The following is a 27,833-nucleotide window of genomic DNA, read 5'->3' as shown; positions in this document are numbered from 1 at the left end:
AAAAATGGCCGTAATTACGGCCCGTATTTACGGACCCATAGACTTCTATTGGCCACAGGTACCTTCCCGTTAGAATATGTCATATTTCAGGCCGTAATTACGAAGTTATAGAAGTCTATGGGGCTCCCGCAATTACGGGTGGCTACGTGTGTGCACCCGTAATTACGGGAGCATTGCTAGGAGACGTCAGGAGATAGGCACTGTCCAGGGTGCTGAAAGAGTTAAACGATTAATGCGGGACAGAGAGAAGGGGCTGTACTGCTCGTCAGTAACTCTTTCAGCACCCTGGACAGTGAGTACCATGGGCGGCGTTCACACTATAGATGTCTAAATTTACTTCAGAAACCCATAACAAAAAAAAGTTAATACTTACCCAGAACTCACTTCTTCTTCCTCCAGTCCGGCCTCCTGGGATAACGCTTCAGCCCATGTGACCGCTGCAGCCAATGACAGGCTGCACCGGTCACATGGACTGCCGCGTCATCAAGGGAGGTCGAACTGGATGTCAAAAGAGGGACGCGTCACCAAGACAACGGCCGGGGTACGTATGAACTTCTTTTACGGGTGGAATACTGGTTACAACGGACCAATATTTACGGGCACAGGTTCGTAAATACTGGTGGAATACAGGTCGAATACGCGTGACAAAGGAACCGTATTTACGCCAGTATTTACGGGAGGAAAAAAATAAGTTCGTGTTCATGGGGCCTTAGAGTGAGTAGGCTCCGGAGCGGGCACGTTGACGTAGTGCCTTCCCCTCAGGAACCATTCTTCATGGAATCTGTAGTCAGCGTCTAATGTTGCTGGCTACGGATTCCACCTGACAGCAAGCGGGGACTGCAAAAGTAGGAGAGACGGAGGAGCACTGAGAGAAGAAAGAAGAATACAGAATGGCAGGCTAACGCTTGCAGTAAGGTAAGTGTTATATATTGAAAAGTTTTTTATTGTATTAAAAGGAACACAACTTTATAGTACACTTTAAACAACTGATTAGAAGTTACAAAACTAATCTCTGCAACCTGGGAACCCTGATCCAAAACTGCTTTACTTTGACTTTTTTTTTTTGTGGTTGTGTGGACGAAATATTGCAGCCATTACTTATAATATTTACAGTAATTCTAATGCTAGCGTATACCATGTGTTAATAGGGAAATATTGTAAGTATATGAAAATATGGACATGGTAATGCTAAAAAGTAATGCCTTAGAGAGAACCAAAGGGTAAACCAGGGAGCGCATGACAAGTGGAGCATGAGGAGCTTTTTGTAATATAATGTAGGCGTTGAAGGGGTTAATGGAAGTTGAGTACATGTGGGGGTTAATGGACAATTAAGTACACATGAAGAAGGAGGAGTTTGAAGATACATATATATATATATATATATATATATATATATATATGTATAGGGGGTCACAGCAGAAAATAGCACATCTTAGAGCGGGAGCTGGCAAAAAGAAGAATTTATCACGCCTGCCCGCCCTATTGAGTACAATTTTTTGGAGTGTTTGATTTGTTGTCACAGAGGCAGGAGTACGAGGGGTCTTTGAGGCACTTGTGGACAACTGAAAATTTTGAAAATAATATGGGGCGTTCAACCTGTGGTTTGAGTAAATTTGGGGCTGGGATGGTTACCCAATTGGATTTGTGAATCTCCAAAGGTGGGTACCCTAGGTCAGGTGCAAAAGCTAAAGGCTCATGGGCCCCGATGCAAAGGTTTTTCTTGGGCCCACCCCCAAACTTCTCAGGGCCGATGGCCCGCAGCTTTCAGCTGCATCGCTGGGTCTCCTAAGTGATCCAACAATGCAGCACTAGCAGCCAGGGGCGTCACTAAGGACTTAAAACATCAGGGGGAATAGAGCCAATACATATGTGCCCCCCCCCCACCAAAAAAAAATATATGTGTGCATATATATATATATATATATATATATATATATATATGAGACAGCATATCTATAGGACTACGAACCTAAAGCTATGGATAAGATTAGATACAGTGGCTTAGCAGACAGTGGCACACATTATAGGATTAGATACAGTGGCTCAACAAACAGTATCACACATGATAGGATTAGACACAGTGGCTCAGCAGACCGTATCACACATGATAGGATTAGATATAGGGCCCAGTAGACAGTATCACACATCATAGGATTAGATATAGGGCCCAGCAGACAGTATCACACATGATATGATTAGATACAGTGACTCAACAGACAGTATCACACATGATAGGATTAGATACAGTGGCTCAGCAGTCAGAATCACACATGATAGAATTAGATATAAGGCCCAGCAGACAGTATCACACATGATAGGATTAGATACACAGCTCAGCAGACAGTATCACACATGATAGGATTAGATACACAGCTCAGTCGGCAGTATCACTCATGATAGGATTAGATACACAGCTCAGCAGACAGTATCACGCATAATAAGATTAGATACACAGCTCAGCAGACAGTGCCATACATGATAGGATTAGATACACATCTCAGTAGACAGTATCACACATGATAGGATTAGATACACATCTCAGTAGACAGTATCACACATGATAGGATTAGATACACAGCTCAGTAGACAGTATCACACATGATAAGATTAGATACACAGCTCAGCAGACAGTACCACACATGATAGGATTAGATACACATCTCAGTAGACAGTATCACACATGATAGGATTAGATACAGTGGCTCAGCAGACTGTATCACACATGATAGGATTAGATACAGTGGCTCAGCAGACAGAATCACACATGATTGGATTAGATATAGGGCCCAGCAGACTGTATCACACATGATCGGATTAGATACACAGCTTAGTAGACAGTATCACACATGATAGGATTAGATACACAGCTCAGCATACAGTATCACACATGATAAGATTAGATACACCGCTCAGAAGACAGTACCACACATGATAGGATTAGATACACAGCTCAGTAGACGGTATTACACATGATAGGATTAGATACAGTGGCTCAGCAGACAGTATCACACATGATAGGATTAGATACAGTGGCTCAGCAGACAGTATCACACATGATAGGAGTAGATACAGTGACTCAGCAGACAGTATCACACATGATTGGATTAGATATAGGGCCCAGCTCACTGACATTGTAGCTCCAGCGCTGGACCCATGAAAGGTAAGAATAATAATTATTTTCCTTTTTGATGTGATACTAATTATTTTTGTGTGTTTGTTTTTTTACAAGTCCGGTTGTTTTACTACTTCAGATTCGAGGACTACTTCGATAACTACATTTTTTTTTTATTCTCAATAAAATGGATAATGAGGGTTGTGTGGAATTTTTATTTTAATAAAATATTTTATCTATGTCTTTGTATTTGTTTCAACTTTGTAACTACCGCCCTAGTAATTGTCGCTGGCTGATTCACAACGCCCATTACTAAGGGGGGACTTAGGGTATGTTCACCCGGCAGCCTCCGTTACGTCTGAAATTACGGAGCTGTTGGCTCCATTCATTTAGAGCAGTGTTCTGTACTGGTGATGCAGGGATTATCGTCCGATTTGGTTTTAGACCTTCCCTGGTTGCAGAGGCATAATTCCACTTTTAACTGGAATACGGGGGATTTTACTAAATGGGGTAATGAATGCATGACGTCCTGTTTTTCTATTAATTTTATTTCTCTCCCTGAGGAGGTGAACACTCTACCTGAGTTCATTCAGGACTTCGCTGATGTTTTTTCTAAAAAGGCCTCCAAAGAGTTACCTCCTCATAGAGAATACGATTGCGCTATCGATTTGGTACCAGGAGCTAAGCTCCCTAAGGGTAGGATATTTAATCTCTCTTGTCCAGTGGCGGATTATCATATGGGCGGTTCGGGCGGCCGCCCGGGGCCCGAGGCTTCCAGGGGGCCCATGGCAGCCCGAACCGCACATCATCTTATAAATATATTCAGCGCGCTAGCGCTGCTAACTGCCGAAGATGAGGAGGAGGAGCAGGGAATTGGCCGGGAAAGGGGTAGGACACGCCTCCCTGACAAGTGCGGGCCGCCGCCATTGAGTAACAGAACAGCGACGGACGGCTGTTCTGTTACTCCAAAGCAGCAAGAGAAGAGCCGGGCGGGCGGTCACCGGCGCTGAGGTTAGTTGGCTTAACCTCCTGCCAAACTGGTTCCCGACCGCTGGCTGTATTTTTACGGCCAGCGGTCAGGAACGGGTCGTTAAAACCCGAGCCATAGACTTTCTTCGGCTCGGGTTTTAACTTGCTGCGCGCGCGATCGGGCAGCTGAATGTCGGGTCTCCGGCTGTCAGTGACTGCCGGGGACCCTAAGGAGAAGATAGAAGCAGATTTCACTGCTTCTGTCTTCTCTGATCACTTGTACACAGCGCTGAATGCGCGCTGTGTACAGGAATAGAGACAGCAGTAGTCTGCCACTAATGGCATCCGGCGATCATGTGACCAGTCACATGATCACCGGATGCCATTAGTGGCAGACTGTTGCTGGGTCTAACTAGACCCAGCAGAGCCCTATTAGTGACAATCGTCACTATGAGAGGGCTGATTTCCCCTGTAACTGGGGCTGCTGTGCAGCCCCAGTTACAGTGGAAAAACCTTGTGTAAAAGAAAGAAAAATTATATATAAAGTTCCCCAAAGGTCATAGTATTAAAAAAAATGAAAAGTAAAGTGCAAAAAAAATTAAATAATAAATACACATAAAATACCCACCCCAAAAAAAACTTTCCCCCCGCCAATCATTGTTGTAACGCTAGTGCTGACCCAATTACCCTAATATAGACATGTAATATATAAAAATTTACGGTAAAAATTTACGGTAAACAATGACGATTACAAATAAAAGGTAAATAGCTGAAATGTAAAAAAGCTTATTTTTTTACTATTATTTTCAAACTTTATGAATAAAAATTCTAAAATTGCAAAAAAGGTGTGTATAAAAACACTAAAAAACTAAACCTGCATTGTCTACGGGAAAACGTTGCAAAAATCACGTCAGTTTTATTTATTTTTTAATAAAAATGTGTGTTTGGTGCAACTTTGTAATTACGTTTTATTAAAAAATATTTTCACTTTTTGAGATACAGCTGCTTTGTATCCTGTATCCGTCAGGTCAGCAGGACTGACAGGATCAGTGAAACGGGCCCTGCGCTAAATTATAATCTTAGATGTGATAGATTTGAGGTGGATCTTGCGTGTCACTGATCCTGTCAGAAACAAAGCACCTGTATCTCAAAAAGTAAAAATAATTTTTAATAAAATCAATCAATCACACTGATACACACACATACTAATATATATATATATGTATATATATATATATATTATAAAGTTTTTCAATGTGTACATAACCCTGTGGCACTATATACAAGGGGGAGCGCTGTGTGGCACTATATACAAGGGGGAGCGCTGTGTGGCACTATATACAAGGGGGGCTGTGTAGTGCTATCCACAGTGGTATGTGTGTGCTGCTCTTTATAGGGGGGGCTTTTTGGTGCTATTTACAAGAGGGGGAGGGCTGTGTGGCGCTCTCTACAGGGGGGCGGTATGGCACTATCTATAGGGGGCTGTGTGTAACGCTCTCTACGGGGGGGGGATGTGTGATATATAGAGGGGGTTGTGTATGGCGATATCTATGGTGGTGTGTAATATCTACAGGGGCTATGTGTGGCACTATGTACAGGGGGCTGTGTGTATGTGGCGTTTTACAGTGTGTGGTATTATTATATTCAGGCGCGCAGTGTTTGGTGCTATTATATTTAGGGGCACAGTATGTGGCACCATGATAACTTTATTTTCGTTTATAGGTGTGGAAATGTTGGAAAAGTGAGGAGACGTCTGATTGGCAAATTCTGCAGAAATTAGTCATGGCCGGGAGAAGTCGTCATGAGCGCTGGACCGGATGGAGAAGAAAAGAGGAAAAAAACTACTAGAATCTGAGACGTCGTCACCTGTGAGTCACTAGATTTATAGAGAATCTGTCACCTCTCCTGACATGTTTATTATAGGAATCCTTGTATTTCACAAAAAGTATTTCTGCAGTCCAGGACTGATAGACAATTCCCCTTGTCAGGAGGTTGTGTCCCTGCACAGTGTGACAAGGGAAATCGTAACACTGTTAATGCTTGCCCAAAAAGGTAGTGTTAAAAATAGTTACGGCGCGGCGGTGAGGAAGGGGGACCCAAGTTTGGGTAACAGCCCAGGGCCCATGGTCTACTTAATCTGCCACTGCTCTTGTCCCAAACGTCAAGCCATGGGAGAATATATCCAGGAAAGTCTGGCAAAGGGTTACATTCGCCCCTCTACTTCTCCGGTAGGTGCTGGCTTCTTCTTCGTAGGGAAGAAGGATGGTGGTCTTAGGCCGTGCATCGATTACCGAAACTTGAATAAGGTCACTGTAAGGAACCAGTATCCCCCTTCCTTTGATTCCTGATCTCTTCAATCAGGTTCAAGGGGCCCAATGGTTCTCTAAGTTTGATCTTCGGTGGGGCTTATAAACTTATCCGAATCAGAGAAGAGGATGAGTGGAAGACTGCGTTTAACATGCCCGAAGGTCATTTCGAATACCTCGTCATGCCCTTTGGGTTGTGTAATGCTCCCGCGGTCTTCCAGAATTTCATGAATGAGATTTTAAGAGACTACCTGGGGGTATTTCTTGTACTGTACCTTGATGACATACTTGTGTTTTCCAAGGACTGGTCCTCCCACATTGAGCATGTCAGGAAGGTGCTCCAGGCCCTTCAGGAAAACAAACTCTTTGCTAAAACCGAAAAATGTGTGTTTGGGGTGCAGGAGATACCATTTTTGGGTCATATCCTCACTCCTGCCAAGTTTCAGGCTGTGGCTTTAATGGGTCCAACCTGCCTCCCTGAAGGCGTTACTGTGCTTCCTGAGGTTTGCTAATTACCACAGGAGATTTATTGCTAACTTCTCTGCCATCGCTAAGCCTCTTACGGATCTTACTCAAAAAGGTGCTGATCTCCTCCACTGGCCTCCGGAGGCGGTCCAGTCATTTGAGATCCTTAAGAAGTGCTTTATCTCTGCCTCAGTGCTGATTCAGCCTAACCAAATGGAGCCATTCATCGTGGAGGTTGATGCCTCCAAGGTGGGAGTGGGTGCTGTCTTGTTCCAGGGTACCAGCTCTCTCACCCATCTCCGTCCCTGTGCCTGCTTCTCCAAGAAGTTCTCGCCCACTGAGAGTAACTATGACGTTGGCAACCGCAAACTCTTAGCCATTAAATGGGCATTTGAAGAGTGGCGCCACTTCTTGGAGGGGGCTAGGCACCAGGTAACGGTCCTTACCGACCACAAGAATCTGGTTTTCCTAGAATCTGCCCGGAGGCTAAACCCGAGACAAGCTCGATGGGCGTTGTTTTTTACCAGATTCTACTTTGTGGTCAACTATAGGGCTGGGTCTAAAAATAATAAAGATGATGCACTGACGCGTAGCTTCATGGCCAGCCCTCCTTCGGAGGAAGATCCTGCTTGTGTTTTGCCCCAGGTATAATCATATCCTCTGTTGATTCTGACTTAGTCTCCGAAATTGCGGCTGATCAAGGTTCAGCTCCCGGGAACCTTCCTGAGAACAAGCTGTTTGTTCCCCTGCAATTCCGGCTAATAGGTACAAAGGGAAAATCCTGACTCTGCACTATCTGGCCATCCAGGCATCCTGGGTACCAAGCACCTAATTTCTAGAACCTATTGGTGGCCTGGGTTGCCTAAAGACGTTAAGGCTTACGTCGCCGCTTGTGAAATTTGTGCTAGGTCAAATACTCCCAGGTCCCGACCAGCGGGCTTAATATGTTCTTTGCCCATTCCTCAGAGACCTTGGACCCATATCACCATGGATTTTATCACCGATCTGCCTCCATCCCAAGGCAAGTCGGTGGTGTGGGTTGTAGTAGACCGCTTCAGTAAGATGTTCCATTTTGTGCCCCTCAAAAAACTACCCAATGCCAAGACGTTAGCTACCTTGTTTGTCAAACACATCTTGCCTCTCTATGGGGTTCCTGTCAATATTGTTTCTGACAGAGGGGTACAATTTGTTTCATTGTTTTGGAGAGCTTTCTGTAAGAAGTTGGAGATTGATCTGTCCTTCTCCTCGGCATTCCATCCTGATACTAATGGCCAAACGGAGAAGACTAATCAGTCTCTAGAACAATATTTAAGGTGTTTTATCTCTGACTGTCAATATGATTTGGTCGCCTTCATTCCCCTAGCCGAATTTTCCCTTAATAACGGGTCAGTAACTCGTCAGGGGTCTCCCCCTTCTTCTGTAATTTTGGGTTTAATCCACGGTTCTCCTACGTTTCACCTGGTGGTTCCAACAATCCCGAGGTAGATGTCGTTCATCGGGAACTGTGCACAGTCTGGGCCCAGGTTCAGAAGAACCTTGAGGCGTCCCAGAGCATACAAAGAACTCAGGGCCATACAAGGTCATTGAGGTCTTAACCCTGTCTCCTTCCGAATGGAGTTACCCCCGTCCTTTCAAATACACGATGTGTTTCATGCCTCCTTCCTTAAACGCTTCTCCCCGTCCTTGGCTACCTCGAGGAAACCCCTGGTCCCTGTTCTCACCCCTGAAGGGGTAGAATTCGAGGTGGCCAAGATTATGGACAGCAGAATGGTCCAAGGCTTCCTCCAGTACCTGGTCCATTGGAGAGGATACGGGCCTGAGGAGAGGACTTGGGTAACCGCCCAGGATGTTCACGCTGGTTATTACTCAGGAGGTTCCATCTTCGGTTCCCCATTAAGCCAGGTCCACCTAGGAAGGGTCCAGTGGCCCCTGATAAAAGGGGGGGGGGTACTGTAAAGGACCTGCCAGACACAGCTTCTGTGTCAATGCCCGTGGTTAATCAGTCTGCATCTGTCCCTAGGTCTGATAGAGTGACTCGATCTGCTACCACTCAGGCTGGTAGGCTGAGTAGAGGGAGAACCTATCACAGCCTGGCCAGATGGTTCTAGCTCCCGCCCTTGGTCTGTTTATACCTTCATTTGGTGACTGTCCTTTGCCTGTGATTCTTGTGTTTCCTGGCTCTGCTGTTCCTGATTTTACCATTGACCTCTGCTTCATATTGACCCTGGCTTGACTGACTATTCCCCTGCTCTGCATTTGTTACCTCGTACACTCCTGGTTTGACTCGGCTCGTCCACTACTCTGTTGCTCATGGTGTTGCCGTGGGCAACTGCCCTTCTTCCCCTGCTTCTGTGTTCCCTTGTCTTGTTTTGTTTCTCGTGCACATAGTGAGCGTAGGGACCGTCGCCCAGTTGTACGCTGTCACCTAGAACGGTCTGTGCAAGTAGGCAGGGACTGAGTGGCGGGTAGATTAGGGCTCACCTGTCCGTCTCCCTTCCCCGACATTACAATTACTGTATCTGTGTCTTGTGGTAGGCTTAGATACAGGGTCCAACAGACAGTATCACACATGGGTCCTGTATCTAAGCCTACCACATGTGTTACTAATCGCTTTTTTTTGTGTATTTGTAGTTTTTTTACAAGTTTGGTCGTTGGACTACGTCGGATTCAAGGACTACTTTGATGATGGCTTTTTTTATTATCAATAAAATGGTTAATGAGGGTTGTGTGGGTTTTTTTATTTCAATAAAGTATTTTTTCTATGTCTGTATTTTTCTTAAACTTTATTTCCACTGACTAAGTAATGGACGCTGGCTGATTGACAGTGTCCATTACTAAGATGGGGCTTAGTGTTAGCCAGTGCAGAGGCTAACACTAACCCCACATTATTACACCGGTACCCACCGCCACCAGGGGTGCCAGGGGAGCGAGGCAAGATCCAGTACCCGACCATCTGCAGTGATGATTGGGCACTGGGGCGACCGCTGGCTAGTATTATTATTGGGAAAGGCCAAAAACAGTGGGCATTCCCACCCTGGCAATGCTAGGCTGTGGCTGCTGTGATGTATCTGCCTGGTTATGTAAAATAGGCGGGACCCCACATCATTTAATAAAAATAATAATAATTATTGGAAAGAACGATGTGGGTTTTCCCCATTTTTCAGAACCGGCCAGATACAACACAGCAGCCGCAGCCTAGCATTACCAGGGTGGGGAGGGCCACTGTGTTTAGCCTTTCCCAGCCTAATAATACCAGCCTGCGGCTGCCCCTGTGCCCGACCATTACTACAGATGGTCGGGTATGGATCGTACCCGGCTATTCCCGGTACCACAAGTGTCGGTCGGTACCGGAATAATAATGGGGGTTAGTGTTCGGGTTTTACCGGCTAACATTAAGCCCCATCTTAGTAATGGACGCTGTCAATCAGCCAGCGGCCATTACTAAGGAGGTACTAAAGTTTAAAAAAATAGAAGGACATAGAAAAATATTTTATTGAAATTTAAAAAAAACACACAACCCTCATTAACCATATTATTTAGAATAAAAAAAATGCAGACATCTAAGTGGTCCTCGAATCCGAAGTAGTCCAACAAATGAACCTGTAAATAAACACAAACACCCAAAAAAGGTTAGTAACACATAAAAAAGCAATACAATTATTATACTTACCTTTCCTGGGTCCAGCGCTAGAGCCACAATGTCAGTGAGCTGGGCCCTATATCTAAGCCCACCATGTGTGATAAAGTCTGCTGAGCCACGATATCTAATCCTTTCTATACTGGGACTAGGACTGAAACGTAGCAATCTTGCATATGGGTGAATAAACGGTTTTCACTTTTTTGACTACTATGTTGTGGAGTGCTGCCTATTTTTTGAATTCCTAAATTTGGACTATTGGTCGTGGTCTGGAGACTTCCACACACGAAACCTTTGATAGAGGTGATTTTCCAAAATCTGTGGTGCGGTTCTTCTTTGCATTTCCTAATCCTTTCTATAGCTATAGGGTCGTAGTGCTATAGATATGCTGTCTCCTATCTATATATATGAGAAGTTTGGGGGGTCCAAGAAGAACTTTTGCATCGGTGCAAATGAGCCTTTAGCTAAGCCCCTGATATTAACAACTGTTTACAAATATTGTGCTGAAATGTTGTATTTATAAATGTAATTTATATTAGATATATTATTATAAGTTGTACTCATTTGGTATATTTGTTTTAAATAAATAGGCCGCTGTGGCCTTTCACCAAAAATGCCATTGTCTGTGTTTTATTAGGGCAAGTATGTGAAAGTTTAGGTGGGTGACAGAAGAGCTAGCTGTCCCTTAGTCATGATTAAAGCCCTTTATACGATCGCTCATTCCCAATCATTGCCATGTGTAAGCATGGCAGCGATCAGCCGACAAATGACCAAACGCTCGTTTGTTTGATAATCGCATATTTTATACAGCCAAAAGAATTATTGTTTGTCGGCAGCACAAACAACGGGATGTGCTGCCGACAAGATGCAAATTGTATGTGGACGAACGATTGTATAAAAGGAGTTTTTCCATAATCGATATGTATCACCTATCCACTGATCATGGGGGTCTGGCCGCTGGGATCCCCGCCGATCCCGATAACGTGCTTACATTGCGTCCCTGTGCACATGCTCAGCCACTGCTACTTTCACTTTCTATGAGGCTGATAGCGCTTGGTTATCTCCTGTAGCCCCATAGAAAATGAATAGAGTGAGGGCCGAGCATGTGCAGTACCGCTCTATTGATATTGTTTATGGGAAAATCCTTTTGACGATCATTCGTCTCCATACTCCATGTTATCATTGTCGATTGGTGCTCGTTACAGGGAATCTGCCTGTGTAAAAGGGTCCCTAGTGAACAACTCCTGCTCAAAGCTTCTAGTCTTGGTTTACAAAGCATGAAGCATGAGCAGTTAAGGCAGTTGTTTTTCCTTCTGGAGGAAGGGGTCGGATAAATCGTAAAAATAATATTACCTACAGAAACTTAAATTGTATGTTTGGAGGTAGTCTTTGGAGGCAACCCTTTTAGCGTGTATTGAAATAATCCTTGCTCAATTTGTAATTTAGGTCCACCTTTAGAACATTCTCTGTCACCTTTTTATCAGTGAAAGTCATTTGTTGACATTTCATGCCTTCCCTCGTCATCTAATGAGATTAGAAACTATTTCAGACACCTAAAGAGCTGTAAAGAAAAGCTATGACTTTCAGCCTAGCACTTTATAGTACTTTTTGCTTTACAGAGATCCTTAACATATTTTAGCCTTTGGGTGGTGCTCATGAGTTTTTGTTGCTATCTCATTTAAAATGTCTCATTTTCTTTTTATTGTTCACATGGGGTTTTTGAATAATTTATTGTTCAGAATTCATTAGAAGCATTCATAAATACAAAGCTCTGCTTCAGGAGTTTAACCCCTTCCGCCGCAGCCATTTTTCAGATTTTCAGTTTAATTTTTGTTCCCTTCCTTCCAAAAGCTATAACTTTTACTGCACTGTACTAATGTATTGCAGTATATCGTCTTTCTGACGCGCTTCTATTACTTCCTCTTTACTTAGCGTCAAGTTATATGACCTTTATAAAAGCATAGAGTGACTATTCAACTTATAGTGCCATTCTTCTTCCCGTGGGAAGTCTTTTGAGATCCATTTATAAATGATAACCAATCTTGCCAGAAACAAAATCTTTAAAATTAGTTTGCTATAACCACAGTCTTTTCAGAAGGAGGTACCAAATATAAATAGCATCAGTTCGATTGGAACCTTATTCCAAATTAATTTAGAAATAGATGCTGATACTCCACTCCAGTATCTATGTAGCTAGGGACAACGCCACAACAATGGACCAATAGCGGCAGTCCATTGCCGGCGATTGATGTGATTGGTGGGTCTGTTCAAACCCATCAATCACAGTTCATTTTGAGCCAGGGCGGGTAAAAAATACCCGCTCTCCGACAGCTCACACATCTTAGTCCCTGGCAATGGACCCATAAATGCGGTCCAATGCCGGAAATCGATGTGATCAGTGGATCTGTATAGATCCACCGATCACATTATTTCCTCCCTAAAAGTTATAAAAAACGTTCCCGGAACTTATAGTTGTGCCCGGGAACAGTTACTATGGTCCTCTTCCCCTTCCCCATGTCCCATGTGACCGTCAATGGACCGCTGCTATTAATCCATTGCCTGCGATTGCTGTGATTGGTGGGTCTGTTCAGACCTACAAATCACAGTGCAATTTCTTGCAGGGAGGGTGAAAAATACTGCATACAGACTCTGATCTCTCAGTTGGTGTTTAGTAGTTGGAGAGATCAGAGAGCCTGTATCGTGTTGTCAACACAGTCATAGTGAAAATAGAGAATAACCCCTAATTTTCACTTCCCCTGTTCCCAGTGTGTGACCCTACCACCTCCCAGTGTATAAGGGACATTTTTCTTCTCTTTTTTTTTGTCATAATTCACAAAAAATTTGTGAGTGTCAGTTAGTCAGTGTCATTCAGCATCAGTTATCAGTTAGTCAGCGTCAACCCATTGTCAGTGTCAATTCGTAGTGTCCGTGTCAGTCAGCGTCAATCCGTTACTGTCAGTCGTGTCACTTGTCAGTAAGTGTCAGTCAGACAGTCAGTCTCAGTCAGCGCCAGTTGTCAGTTAGTCAGTGTCAATCTGTTGTCAGTGTCAATCCGTAGCGTCCGATTCTGTCAGCGTCAATCGCGTCACTTGTCTATCAGCGTAGAGTCAGAATCAGTCAGCCTCAGTGTCAGTTAGTACGTGTAGTAAGTTTTATGAAGTAAATGTATTAAAAGAAATAATTGTTTGTTAGTGTTTAGTGGTTTACATGAGAAATATAAAAATTAAAAAAAAAAAGAAAAACTTAGTGTTAGCGTTATCAGTGTTTTTAGTGTTTTAAGTGAAAAAAATCTTTGTTAGAATTTGTTACAGTACTCTGAGCTATGTGTGTGTAAACACTACATATATATATATATATATATATATATATATATACACACACACACACACACATAAAATGGCAGAGAGACTTTACACCGCTGAAGAGGTGTATGCCATGATCGTGTCGATACGGACTTGGCAAGCGGTGAGGAACCGCAGTTCTTTCTCTCATCCTCCTCCTCCAGTGACAGTGAGGAACCTCCACGTAGTCGCAGGAGGGTTAGTGCCCAGGTTCCTCCTGACCCTGAAACTACCGTTCTGCCTGACACTGGTACAGCCAGCAGTGATTGGTCAACCCCAACCAATTACACCCGCCAAATCCCAGAATTTACTGTTGCAGCAGTAATTCTCGTACAGACAGAAGGGCTGCCTATTATTGTTTTTTTCAAATTATTGTTGACAGACCATTTGATCCAACTCATGGTTGATCAAACCAAAATGAACGCCCAGCAGTTTATTTCAGAACACCCCAACGCCTTTCATGCCCAGCCCAATTGGTGGCAACTGACTAATTGTGAAGAAATGCACAAGTATTGGTGTCACGATCTGTGGGTATGTGGACCCACTGGGCCATACCGCCATAGTGGGATAGCAGCTGGCCAAACAGTGTACCAAGTCAATGTCTATATAGTCCAATCACAAGGGTACCTGTATCAGTTCAGACAGTAGTAACAGCTAGGCTCAGATGGGACCTTGGCAGCAGACACCAGGCGTGGTGTAACACAGCAGGCATGACCGATGACACAATACGACTCCAACTTTCTAAGGCACAGGAACAACGGTGGCACGGGATACAGGATACAGGTAGAAGGTACGGGAACACTGGGCACAGGATAACACTAAGGGACCATTTGCGAGACTAACACGGGTAAACACAACAACGCTCAGGCAGTGAGTGACATTTTTATAGTCCAGGGTGATCATTGTTAATTGATTATTATTTTCATGTCCTACGGGACACAGCAGAACGGAGCAGAAGTGAGCGCTGGCGTCTCCTGGGGAGGAGATGCGGGCCTGCGCTCACAGATCCATGGCTGCGGCTGCCGGGAGGTGAGTAATCCCGACGGTCCGCGGCCGTGGACGCTACAGTATCCCCCCACTTACGCCCCCTCATCTTGGGACCAGAGCGAGAGAGGAACTTTTTAATGAGGGCAGGAGCATTGATATTCTCTTCTGGCTCCCAGGACCTCTCCTCTGGACCAAATCCCTTCCAATCCACCAAATAAAACATTCTTCCATCTACTTTTTTTTAAGTCCAGGATCTCCTTAACCTCGAATACATCGGAAGAACCACTGGGAGCAACTGCAGGGCTAGGCATTTTTCTGTAGCGGTTCAGGACCACAGGCTTCAGGAGGGACGCATGAAAGGAGTTGGGGATCCTGAGGGTAGGAGGCAGCCGAAGCTTGTAGGAGACAGGGTTGATTTTCTGTAGGATCTCAAAGGGTCCGAGGAACCTGGGAGCAAACTGGTATGACGGCAGGATATTCCTTGAGGATAGCCAGACTTTGGTACCTGGAAGATACAGAGGTGGCTCTCTTCTCTTAGCATCTGCTTTTTGCATCATGTGATCGACTGCCTCCAGAATAGAGGTTCGGGTTTGCTGCCAGACCTGTAGGAAATCTCCAGATGCAGAGTCAACTGTGGGTACCCGGGATGTAGCCGGAACAGGAAGAGTGATTCGTGGATGTTGGCCATAGACAATGTAGAATGGTGTGGAGGTGGTGGACTCACTTGTGTGGTTGTTGTATGAGAACTCGGCCCATGGAAGAAGCTGTACCCAATCATCATGCTGCATGGAGTGGCGAAGATAATTCTCCATGATTTGGTAAATCCTCTTGACTTGGCCATTAGACTGCGGATGATAGGCTGAAGAAAAGTCCAACTTCATGTCTAGGAGTTTACAGAGGGCTCTCCAGAATTTCGAGGCGAACTGAACCCCCCGATCAGACAGGATATGAAGAGGCAAGCCATGCAAACAGAAGATGTGCTGGGTGAAGAGATTCGCCAGCCGAGGAGCAGAAGGTAGGCCGGTCAGCGGGATAAAATGAGCCATCTTCGAGAACCGGTCCACCACCACACAGACCGTATTGCATCCTGAACAGGAAAGAAGGCCAGTGACAAAGTCCATTGCTATATGCTGCCCGGGAGCATTGGGCACAGGCAGAGGTTGGAGCAGACCGGCAGGTTTGGAGTGAGCAACTTTGTTGGAAGCACACACAATGCAGGACGAGACAAAATCCACAATATCCTTGGGCAGCGTGGGCCACCAGAAATAATGGGCAATCGGATCTGGGGTCTTACAAGCACCCACGTGCCCAGCTATAGCGTCCATGGCCGCAGACCATCGGGATTATTAACCCCCCCAGTGGCCGCATCCATGAGTCAGTGAGCGCTGGCCCGCATCTCCTCCCCAGGAGATGCAAGCGCTCACTTCCGCTCCGGTCTGCTGTGTACTGTAGGATGCGCGTGCACGCTCGTCCCCGGCCGTAAAGGGCCAGCGAGCGCACATGGGAATCATCAATTAGCCCATGATCACCCTGGACTATAAGAAGGGCCCTGTCCCTTTTCTTATTGCCTGAGCGTTGTTAGTATTCCAATGTTAGTCTTTGCAAATGGTCCCTTAGTGTTTGCCCTGTTCCCGTGCCCTGCTGCCTGTTTGCTGTATCCCATGCTGTGTTATTGTTCCTGAGCCTTTTAGTGATTGACGACGTGTCCTCCTGCTTTTGCTGTCATCTGCCACTTCTGGCGCAACCTACTGCACCTGCTGTCATTCCACTACGTCTGGCGCATCCTACTGCACCTGCTGTTATCCGTGTTAAAGCCTCTGCGATGGTCTGGACTATTCAGGTACCCTTGTGCTGGACTTTGTACTGCTTGGGTGCTCTGTTGTTTGGCCAGCTGCCTTCCCGCTATGGCGGTGTGGCCTAGTGGGTCCACATACCCACAGACCGTGACGCCAGTCAGTTGGGAGCTGTACCCCCAGTGAAGGATTGTCCTCCTCTCTGTCAACCGCACAAAAGTCCCCCCCGGAGGGATGTCTCTAACTTGCAGAGGATTAGTAGAAATAATACAGGACGGGTCAATGATTGTTGCAGAGGCTCCACGGTGTCATCTGTTTCAAATGACCTGGACAGGGCATTGGCCCTCACATTTTTTTCCGTGGACCAGTAGTGGAGCACAAACTGGAACCGGGCAAAGAACAGCGACCACCTGGCTTGACGGGTGTTCAGCTGTTGAGCCGACTGGAGAGATGTCAGGATGATGGAGGATTGAGGCTGAGGTAAAGGCATTCTTGAGGCTATTAAATGCAGATTCTGCCTCTGGAGTCCACACCTTTGCATTCACACCCTTCTTGGTAAGGGTAGAGATGGGAGCCATTAATGATAAGATGTTTGGGATAAACTGCCGATAGAAGTTGGCGAATCCCAAAATACGCTGTATGGACCATAGGCCCTGAGGATGTTGCAATTCCAGGACGGACTTTACTTTCTCAGGATCCATCTTGAGACCTTGATCCGAGATGATGTAACCCAGGAAGGGCAGGGAGTTCTTTACAAAGACACACTAATCCAGCTTGGCATACAGACGATTCTCCCTTAATCGCAATAGAACTTGACGAACATGCCTCCGATGAGTCGTCGAATCTAGAGAGAAAATCAGAATATCATCGAGATAGACCACAACACAGACATAGAGGAGATCTTGGAAGATATCATTGACGAATTCCTGGAAGACCGCGGGAGCGTTACACAGACCGAAGGGAATCACCAGGTATTTGTTGCGCCCGTCTCGAGTGTTAAACGCCGTCTGCCACTCATGAAATAAGAGAAAAAAGACGGCGCCACCTTGTGTAGATCAGTAGATCGAGGTGAGAACACAGTGCAAAGAAATATGCTCACCAGAAAGACGGAGGTATTAAAGCGTATAATATCCACAGTGCTGCTGCCAGATCCGGGTCGGTATCCAAGATGGGACCGCTTGGGTAGAAACAATTGCAGGTAAAAGAAAATTGGATCTTTTTTGGAGGCGCTGCTGTGTGGTATAAATGATGTGGAACGGAGTCCCGAGATATTTAATAAGTTCAGTTTATTGAAAGTGGCTACGCGTTTCGACGATGAACAATCGTCTTCATCAGGCCATGTACATATCGGAAAAGACACAACTTATATAGTCTGTAGGTACAAATTAACATAATTGAAAAAAACCGCCAAATCTGACGGGGTCAAGGTGCGATCATGACGTCACTCCCGGTTTTTTTTAAAATAAAAAAAATGTTCACATCGCCTGACTCTAATTGCATAATGTGTTTCAACATGCAAGTTAGATGTTTGTTCATAAAATGGGATACAGTTAAAACAAATAAAGAAATAAGTGAAAAAATAAATAAAACCAAAGTTGGAAGAAATATCTTAGTTTGGACTGAACGAAGCCGGGACGCGGCCTCGTTGCCAGGACAACCAAGCAGAAATTGCAGCAAGTGAGCGAATTGATAGAACACTGCTTGCTGTGTGTAAGGCATTGAACTCATTTGAAAGCTGCCTAGAGGTGTGTGTTAATTAGATAAAAGAGTGCACTTAAATGCCGTATCGGGCATAAGTATTATTAAATAGCTACGCTGATAAAAAATTATTCTTAGATAAATCCATTTAGCGTGGTTAGCAACTTAGTTACGTCCTGATTATAATTGAAGTATGCAGCATATTTTTAGTTACAGAATTTGGCATCTTTTTTAGAGGATATATTCATATAAAAAACTGGAATGTAAATTAATATGAGTAAGTCCGTAGTAGATGACGCCGGGACGCGGCCTCGTTACCAGGACAACCAAAAGAATAAAAAAGACAAGGAACAAATGGTAGAACAATGTTTGCCGTGGGTAAGATATTAAAATTATTATTATTAAAAGGCATATATTGTTTAAATAAGAGGAGGCCATATCAGGCATAGGTATTCATCTATGGTTGCGCTAAATGACACTTAACATGGTTAGCAACACTGTTCAGTCCAGTATATAATCGGAGTATGCAACTTGCTTGAAACAGCAATGTAGATTAGTATGAGAACCACATACTTGACACTACTGTATATGGAAAGGATGGAGTGGTAGTTGTATAGTGGAATCCGAGGGCAGAAAAGGCGACGTAAGCTGTAAGTATAAAGATATATATATATAAAAAACATGCAGGAATTTTGCTACTTTGAGAAGAAAAATTATATATATACTTATATTTAAGGGCGATAAATAAGGGAAAATAAATTATGGAGACAAAACATGATATGGGTTAACTTGGAGATCATTATGCCTTAAATGTTTTCTTAGTCGTTTGGAGTGTAGGTTAGTCCAATGATGATTCGGAGATATCATTCAAACCTCTTGGATGTAAAGTCTGTAATTTGAAAATCCCAAAATTTTCCCTCTGTTTGAGTTTAGTAAATCTGTTGGGGACGTCGTGATGTATCTCTTCAATGGGTGTAACTGTAATTTGGTTGAATTGGCATTTATGTATGTGGGTGAAATGACGAGATACACTATGTTTCAAAAAACCTGTGTTCACATTAGATCTATGTTTATTTATTCTGGATCTGAGTTGTTGTGTCGTTCTCCCTACATATTGGAGTGGGCATGAGCATTCCAATAGATAAATAACATATGAACTACTGCAGTTTAGGGATGATTTGATTGGAAAGGACTCTTTCGTCACTATTGATGTGTATGAGTATTTTTTGTTATTGATACTATTGCAGCATAGGCATCGTGGATGACCACATTTGTAGGAGCCATTGGGTCTGGAAAGAAATGTTGCTGCTGTTGCTTTGGGTTTGCGGATTCTGCTGGGTGCCAGAATGTTTTTAAGGGTTAGTGAACGTCGAAAGGTGATGCTTGGATGGACTGGTATCGCATCTTTGAGGTAAGGGTCACTTTTTATGATGTGCCAGTGCTTGTGCAATATTGACCTTATTGTTTTGTTACCTTGGTTAAACGTTGTGATGAAATTGGTGTTATATTTATTGGCTACTGGTTTTCTCTGTACAGGGATTAGGCAGGAATCCTGGGATAGTAGTGAAGCTTTTTTTCTTGCATCTTTAATAAGTTGTGGAGGGAAATGCTTCTCTCTAAATCTCCCCTCTAAAGTATTGCACTCTGTTCTAAAATTTTCGTTGGTACTACAATTTTTACGTACTCTTCTAAATTGACCGAAGGGTACATTGGTTAACCACGGGCGGTAGTGGGCACTTTTGAAGTCGATATAGCTGTTTACATCGACGGATTTAAAATGGGTTTTTGTGATAAAGTGTTTGGTCAAGGTGTAATAGCTGATGGTTAGGTCCAGGAAATCGATTGAGATGTCAGAAAAAGTGTGCGTAAAAGAAATATCATAACTGTTAGTGTTTAAAAGTTTTATAAAACTTGAAGCTTCGTTTTTTGATCCTGTCCACACGAAGAACAAATCATCGATATAACGCCTATATAAAAGAATGTTTTTTTTTTAAAAATGTTCCCCTAAGATATATTCCTCTTCAAAGGCCCCCATGTACAGATTTGCGTAGGCTGGTACGAATCTGGTACCCATCGCACAACCTCTGATTTGATTGTAAAAACTGTTATTAAAAGTGAATGTGTTATGATGAAGAATAAAATCAATACAATTGGTTAGGAAGGAAACTTGGTTATCAGGAATTAGGACATTTGATGATAGGAATGATTTGGTTACCTGCATGCCTTTATTATGTGGGATATTGCTGTACAAGGAGGTTACGTCTGCTGTTAAAAAGTGTATACTGGATGTGGAAACGTCAATTTTGAGATTAAAAAGGTCACTGATTAATTGAGTAGAGTCTTTAAGATAAGATGATAACGTGAGTACAAATGGTTGAAGGTGTAAGTCTACAAAGTGAGAGAGGTTACTGGTTAATGAGCCGATTCCTGAAATAATAGGGCGTCCGGGGGGGTCTATGAGTGTTTTATGGATTTTGGGGAGATGATAAATAAAAGGTATGTTGGGGAAGGGTACATGTAAAAAGCTTTTTTCGTGAGTAAGCCCTCCTGGAATGCTTTCTCGATCATGGACGTATATTTGTATATATAGGCAGGAAGGGGATTGGACACTAATTTGCAATAAAAAGTGTTGTCATTTAAAATCCTACTTGTTTCTTCAAGATAATCGGTTCTGTTCTGGATCACTATTCCACCTCCTTTGTCGGCAGGACGAATGACTAAGTCTTCATTATTTTGCAGGGATTTAATGGCCTTTCTTTCGTGTGAGGTTAGATTATCTTGATAGAGATGGGGGGTCTCTAACGTCCTAAAATCATTACTCACTAGTGTTGAAAAAGTTTCGATGAGGGGACCCTGGTGATAAATAGGATAAAATTCGGATTTGGGGTAGACTTCAACAGGAATGGCTTTTACATTTGGGAGAGGTGTCTGTGGATCTTCTAATGTAATAGATGATAAACTAGGTTTCTGTAAAGCAAAGTGTCTGATGAGAGTGAGTTTTCTAACAAAACGGTTGAGGTCCATAAATAAGTCAAAATCATTGGTTGAGGATGTCGGGCAAAAGGACAAACCTTTGTTGAGCAGATTTGTCTCATGGATGTTTAGTGTATAAGATGATAAATTAAATATTTTTACTGTTTTATTCGATTTTTCTTTGGGTTCAATCTCGGACATTGGTTTATTGCGTTTCCTGCCTCCTCTCCGTCCTCTGTGTCTGTGTTTAATTTTCTTTTTATGGAAATCTTCTGTATTTTCGGAAAAAAACGGGTAATGGTTTGTGCTTTGGGGCTCGTTAAATATGGTAGGAGAATGTCGTTGCTGGTAACTGTGGGAGTTAATGGGGGTCTGGTGAGTTCTGAAGGAAGGCCCAAAAAAGAAGTCGCTGCATAGGTGATGTCAAGTGAGGATGTTGCTAAATCCGTGCTGAAGGGGTTGTCTATGAGAGGTGGAGATGTGGAAAGACACCTACGAGGGCTGATAAGTGTGCCCGGAGGGGAGGACTGGGGTGTGCTGTGCACTGATAATTGGAGTAAGGAAGGTATGTTATCTTCCATGGTATCATTGAGTGAAGAGGAGGGGGAGTCAGGAATGGTCAGGACTTCCATCGGTTCTGGTAAAGAAAAAAACTTGGAAAGGTGATAATCCAAGTCTGATGCCCTAAAGGCATTCAGTGGAATTTTGGTAATTAGTCCCTTGTTAGGTAAGGGACCAGGTTGTGTAGAAATGCAATCCTGTTCTGGGTGTTGGAGAAGGGATTTATTTGCCATTAGTGGAATGGGTATGGGATATTTCTCAGCAAGAATACTGTTTGGTACTCTTGTTGGGGGGCTGTCATTGATTGGTCTCTGATGAGGTCTTGAACTATTCTTGAAGGACCTACTAAAATTGTTCCCCTCGGCAATGGGTGCCCGAGGCTTGAAGGGGGCCCTGAACCTTAAGGATTTATCAAAAGGTGTTAAAGAGGTTCTATGTGGGGTATTGTATTTGGTTGCGACATTATCTATTTTGGATGTGTGCGGTGCAGATGATTTCCAATCTCCCAGATCGTTTAGGGTATAATCATCGCGGTCTCTTTTGAGTTTCTTCACTTTTTTTAAAATAATATCTTTTTCATATGCATTTATTCTATTCCCCGTAGAGGTTTCAAGTTTCAAAAAGTCACGATGTTCAGTGAATTTAAGGAGTTTCTCTTTGATTGATGTGATTTCCAATTTATACGAATCACTGAGTGTATTGCGCTTTTTAAGAAGCCTTTCCATGACCCCTAGATGGCATTGGTCTAGAAAAGACTTCCAGTCATTACTGAAAGGCAAATCAGTGGGATAAGGATTGTTGATGCAAAACCTTAAACCCCTTGGGGCGATATTTTCATTGATATAAATTTGTAAAAAACGGCAGTCAATGCTCTGCAGAGCTTCCTTTTTAAGGGCATCTTCCAGTGCCAGATACAGATCGGTCATTAGTTTGGTCAGTTCGGGGGAAACATCATTACTCACTATCTGGAGTGCCCCCATCGTGGTGTCAGTTCCAATCAATTGCATGATCATGTTTTCCCGTAAGATGTTCCTTTCTTCTGTAAAATCCAGCATTATGGGTGTTGATTGTAGGGGTGTGAAAAAAACGGGATCAAGAATCCACAGCAATATTCCAATAGAAAAGGATAAATCCACACACGCGGCTGCCGATGCAGGAAAGATTCCTGGTGTTGGAGTGCTGATCCCAAATGGGGCACTTTGATGCAGTCCAACCTAAAATGAAATAAGAGAAAAAAGACGGCGCCACCTTGTGTAGATCAGTAGATCGAGGTGAGAACACAGTGCAAAGAAATATGCTCACCAGAAAGACGGAGGTATTAAAGCGTATAATATCCACAGTGCTGCTGCCAGATCCGGGTCGGTATCCAAGATGGGACCGCTTGGGTAGAAACAATTGCAGGTAAAAGAAAATTGGATCTTTTTTGGAGGCGCTGCTGTGTGGTATAAATGATGTGGAACGGAGTCCCGAGATATTTAATAAGTTCAGTTTATTGAAAGTGGCTACGCGTTTCGACGATGAACAATCGTCTTCATCAGGCCATGTACATATCGGAAAAGACACAACTTATATAGTCTGTAGGTACAAATTAACATAATTGAAAAAAACCGCCAAAAAGCGCAATACACTCAGTGATTCGTATAAATTGGAAATCACATCAATCAAAGAGAAACTCCTTAAATTCACTGAACATCTTGACTTTTTGAAACTTGAAACCTCTACGGGGAATAGAATAAATGCATATGAAAAAGATATTATTTTAAAAAAAGTGAAGAAACTCAAAAGAGACCGCGATGATTATACCCTAAACGATCTGGGAGATTGGAAATCATCTGCACCGCACACATCCAAAATAGATAATGTCGCAACCAAATACAATACCCCACATAGAACCTCTTTAACACCTTTTGATAAATCCTTAAGGTTCAGGGCCCCCTTCAAGCCTCGGGCACCCATTGCCGAGGGGAACAATTTTAGTAGGTCCTTCAAGAATAGTTCAAGACCTCATCAGAGACCAATCAATGACAGCCCCCCAACAAGAGTACCAAACAGTATTCTTGCTGAGAAATATCCCATACCCATTCCACTAATGGCAAATAAATCCCTTCTCCAACACCCAGAACAGGATTGCATTTCTACACAACCTGGTCCCTTACCTAACAAGGGACTAATTACCAAAATTCCACTGAATGCCTTTAGGGCATCAGACTTGGATTATCACCTTTCCAAGTTTTTTTCTTTACCAGAACCGATGGAAGTCCTGACCATTCCTGACTCCCCCTCCTCTTCACTCAATGATACCATGGAAGATAACATACCTTCCTTACTCCAATTATCAGTGCACAGCACACCCCAGTCCTCCCCTCCGGGCACACTTATCAGCCCTCGTAGGTGTCTTTCCACATCTCCACCTCTCATAGACAACCCCTTCAGCACGGATTTAGCAACATCCTCACTTGACATCACCTATGCAGCGACTTCTTTTTTGGGCCTTCCTTCAGAACTCACCAGACCCCCATTAACTCCCACAGTTACCAGCAACGACATTCTCCTACCATATTTAACGAGCCCCAAAGCACAAACCATTACCCGTTTTTTTCCGAAAATACAGAAGATTTCCATAAAAAGAAAATTAAACACAGACACAGAGGACGGAGAGGAGGCAGGAAACGCAATAAACCAATGTCCGAGATTGAACCCAAAGAAAAATCGAATAAAACAGTAAAAATATTTAATTTATCATCTTATACACTAAACATCCATGAGACAAATCTGCTCAACAAAGGTTTGTCCTTTTGCCCGACATCCTCAACCAATGATTTTGACTTATTTATGGACCTCAACCGTTTTGTTAGAAAACTCACTCTCATCAGACACTTTGCTTTACAGAAACCTAGTTTATCATCTATTACATTAGAAGATCCACAGACACCTCTCCCAAATGTAAAAGCCATTCCTGTTGAAGTCTACCCCAAATCCGAATTTTATCCTATTTATCACCAGGGTCCCCTCATCGAAACTTTTTCAACACTAGTGAGTAATGATTTTAGGACGTTAGAGACCCCCCATCTCTATCAAGATAATCTAACCTCACACGAAAGAAAGGCCATTAAATCCCTGCAAAATAATGAAGACTTAGTCATTCGTCCTGCCGACAAAGGAGGTGGAATAGTGATCCAGAACAGAACCGATTATCTTGAAGAAATAAGTAGGATTTTAAATGACAACACTTTTTATTGCAAATTAGTGTCCAATCCCCTTCCTGCCTATATATACAAATATACGTCCATGATCGAGAAAGCATTCCAGGAGGGCTTACTCACGAAAAAAGCTTTTTACATGTACCCTTCCCCAACATACCTTTTATTTATCATCTCCCCAAAATCCATAAAACACTCATAGACCCCCCCGGACGCCCTATTATTTCAGGAATCGGCTCATTAACCAGTAACCTCTCTCACTTTGTAGACTTACACCTTCAACCATTTGTACTCACGTTATCATCTTATCTTAAAGACTCTACTCAATTAATCAGTGACCTTTTTAATCTCAAAATTGACGTTTCCACATCCAGTATACACTTTTTAACAGCAGACGTAACCTCCTTGTACAGCAATATCCCACATAATAAAGGCATGCAGGTAACCAAATCATTCCTATCATCAAATGTCCTAATTCCTGATAACCAAGTTTCCTTCCTAACCAATTGTATTGATTTTATTCTTCATCATAACACATTCACTTTTAATAACAGTTTTTACAATCAAATCAGAGGTTGTGCGATGGGTACCAGATTCGTACCAGCCTACGCAAATCTGTACATGGGGGCCTTTGAAGAGGAATATATCTTAGGGGAACATTTTTTTAAAAAAAACATTCTTTTATATAGGCGTTATATCGATGATTTGTTCTTCGTGTGGACAGGATCAAAAAACGAAGCTTCAAGTTTTATAAAACTTTTAAACACTAACAGTTATGATATTTCTTTTACGCACACTTTTTCTGACATCTCAATCGATTTCCTGGACCTAACCATCAGCTATGACACCTTGACCAAACACTTTATCACAAAAACCCATTTTAAATCCGTCGATGTAAACAGCTATATCGACTTCAAAAGTGCCCACTACCGCCCGTGGTTAACCAATGTACCCTTCGGTCAATTTAGAAGAGTACGTAAAAATTGTAGTACCAACGAAAATTTTAGAACAGAGTGCAATACTTTAGAGGGGAGATTTAGAGAGAAGCATTTCCCTCCACAACTTATTAAAGATGCAAGAAAAAAAGCTTCACTACTATCCCAGGATTCCTGCCTAATCCCTGTACAGAGAAAACCAGTAGCCAATAAATATAACACCAATTTCATCACAACGTTTAACCAAGGTAACAAAACAATAAGGTCAATATTGCACAAGCACTGGCACATCATAAAAAGTGACCCTTACCTCAAAGATGCGATACCAGTCCATCCAAGCATCACCTTTCGACGTTCACTAACCCTTAAAAACATTCTGGCACCCAGCAGAATCCGCAAACCCAAAGCAACAGCAGCAACATTTCTTTCCAGACCCAATGGCTCCTACAAATGTGGTCATCCACGATGCCTATGCTGCAATAGTATCAATAACAAAAAATACTCATACACATCAATAGTGACGAAAGAGTCCTTTCCAATCAAATCATCCCTAAACTGCAGTAGTTCATATGTTATTTATCTATTGGAATGCTCATGCCCACTCCAATATGTAGGGAGAACGACACAACAACTCAGATCCAGAATAAATAAACATAGATCTAATGTGAACACAGGTTTTTTGAAACATAGTGTATCTCGTCATTTCACCCACATACATAAATGCCAATTCAACCAAATTACAGTTACACCCATTGAAGAGATACATCACGACGTCCCCAACAGATTTACTAAACTCAAACAGAGGGAAAATTTTGGGATTTTCAAATTACAGACTTTACATCCAAGAGGTTTGAATGATATCTCCGAATCATCATTGGACTAACCTACACTCCAAACGACTAAGAAAACATTTAAGGCATAATGATCTCCAAGTTAACCCATATCATGTTTTGTCTCCATAATTTATTTTCCCTTATTTATCGCCCTTAAATATAAGTATATATATAATTTTTCTTCTCAAAGTAGCAAAATTCCTGCATGTTTTTTATATATATATATCTTTATACTTACAGCTTACGTCGCCTTTTCTGCCCTCGGATTCCACTATACAACTACCACTCCATCCTTTCCATATACAGTAGTGTCAAGTATGTGGTTCTCATACTAATCTACATTGCTGTTTCAAGCAAGTTGCATACTCCGATTATATACTGGACTGAACAGTGTTGCTAACCATGTTAAGTGTCATTTAGCGCAACCATAGATGAATACCTATGCCTGATATGGCCTCCTCTTATTTAAACAATATATGCCTTTTAATAATAATAATTTTAATATCTTACCCACGGCAAACATTGTTCTACCATTTGTTCCTTGTCTTTTTTATTCTTTTGGTTGTCCTGGTAACGAGGCCGCGTCCCGCCGTCGTCTACTACGGACTTACTCATATTAATTTACATTCCAGTTTTTTATATGAATATATCCTCTAAAAAAGATGCCAAATTCTGTAACTAAAAATATGCTGCATACTTCAATTATAATCAGGACGTAACTAAGTTGCTAACGTAACTAAGATATTTCTTCCAACTTTGGTTTTATTTATTTTTTCACTTATTTCTTTATTTGTTTTAACTGTATCCCATTTTATGAACAAACATCTAACTTGTATGTTGAAACACATTATGCAATTAGAGTCAGGCGATGTGAACATTTTTTTTATTTAAAAAAAAACCGGGAGTGACGTCATGATCGCACCTTGACCCCGTCAGATTTGGCGTTTTTTTTCAATTATGTTAATTTGTACCTACAGACTATATAAGTTGTGTCTTTTCCGATATGTACATGGCCTGATGAAG

Source organism: Rhinoderma darwinii, chromosome 4 (assembly GCF_050947455.1).
Source record: "Rhinoderma darwinii isolate aRhiDar2 chromosome 4, aRhiDar2.hap1, whole genome shotgun sequence".
Taxonomy (NCBI): Eukaryota; Metazoa; Chordata; class Amphibia; order Anura; family Rhinodermatidae; genus Rhinoderma; species Rhinoderma darwinii.
Note: the sequence above shows the minus strand (reverse complement) of the source record.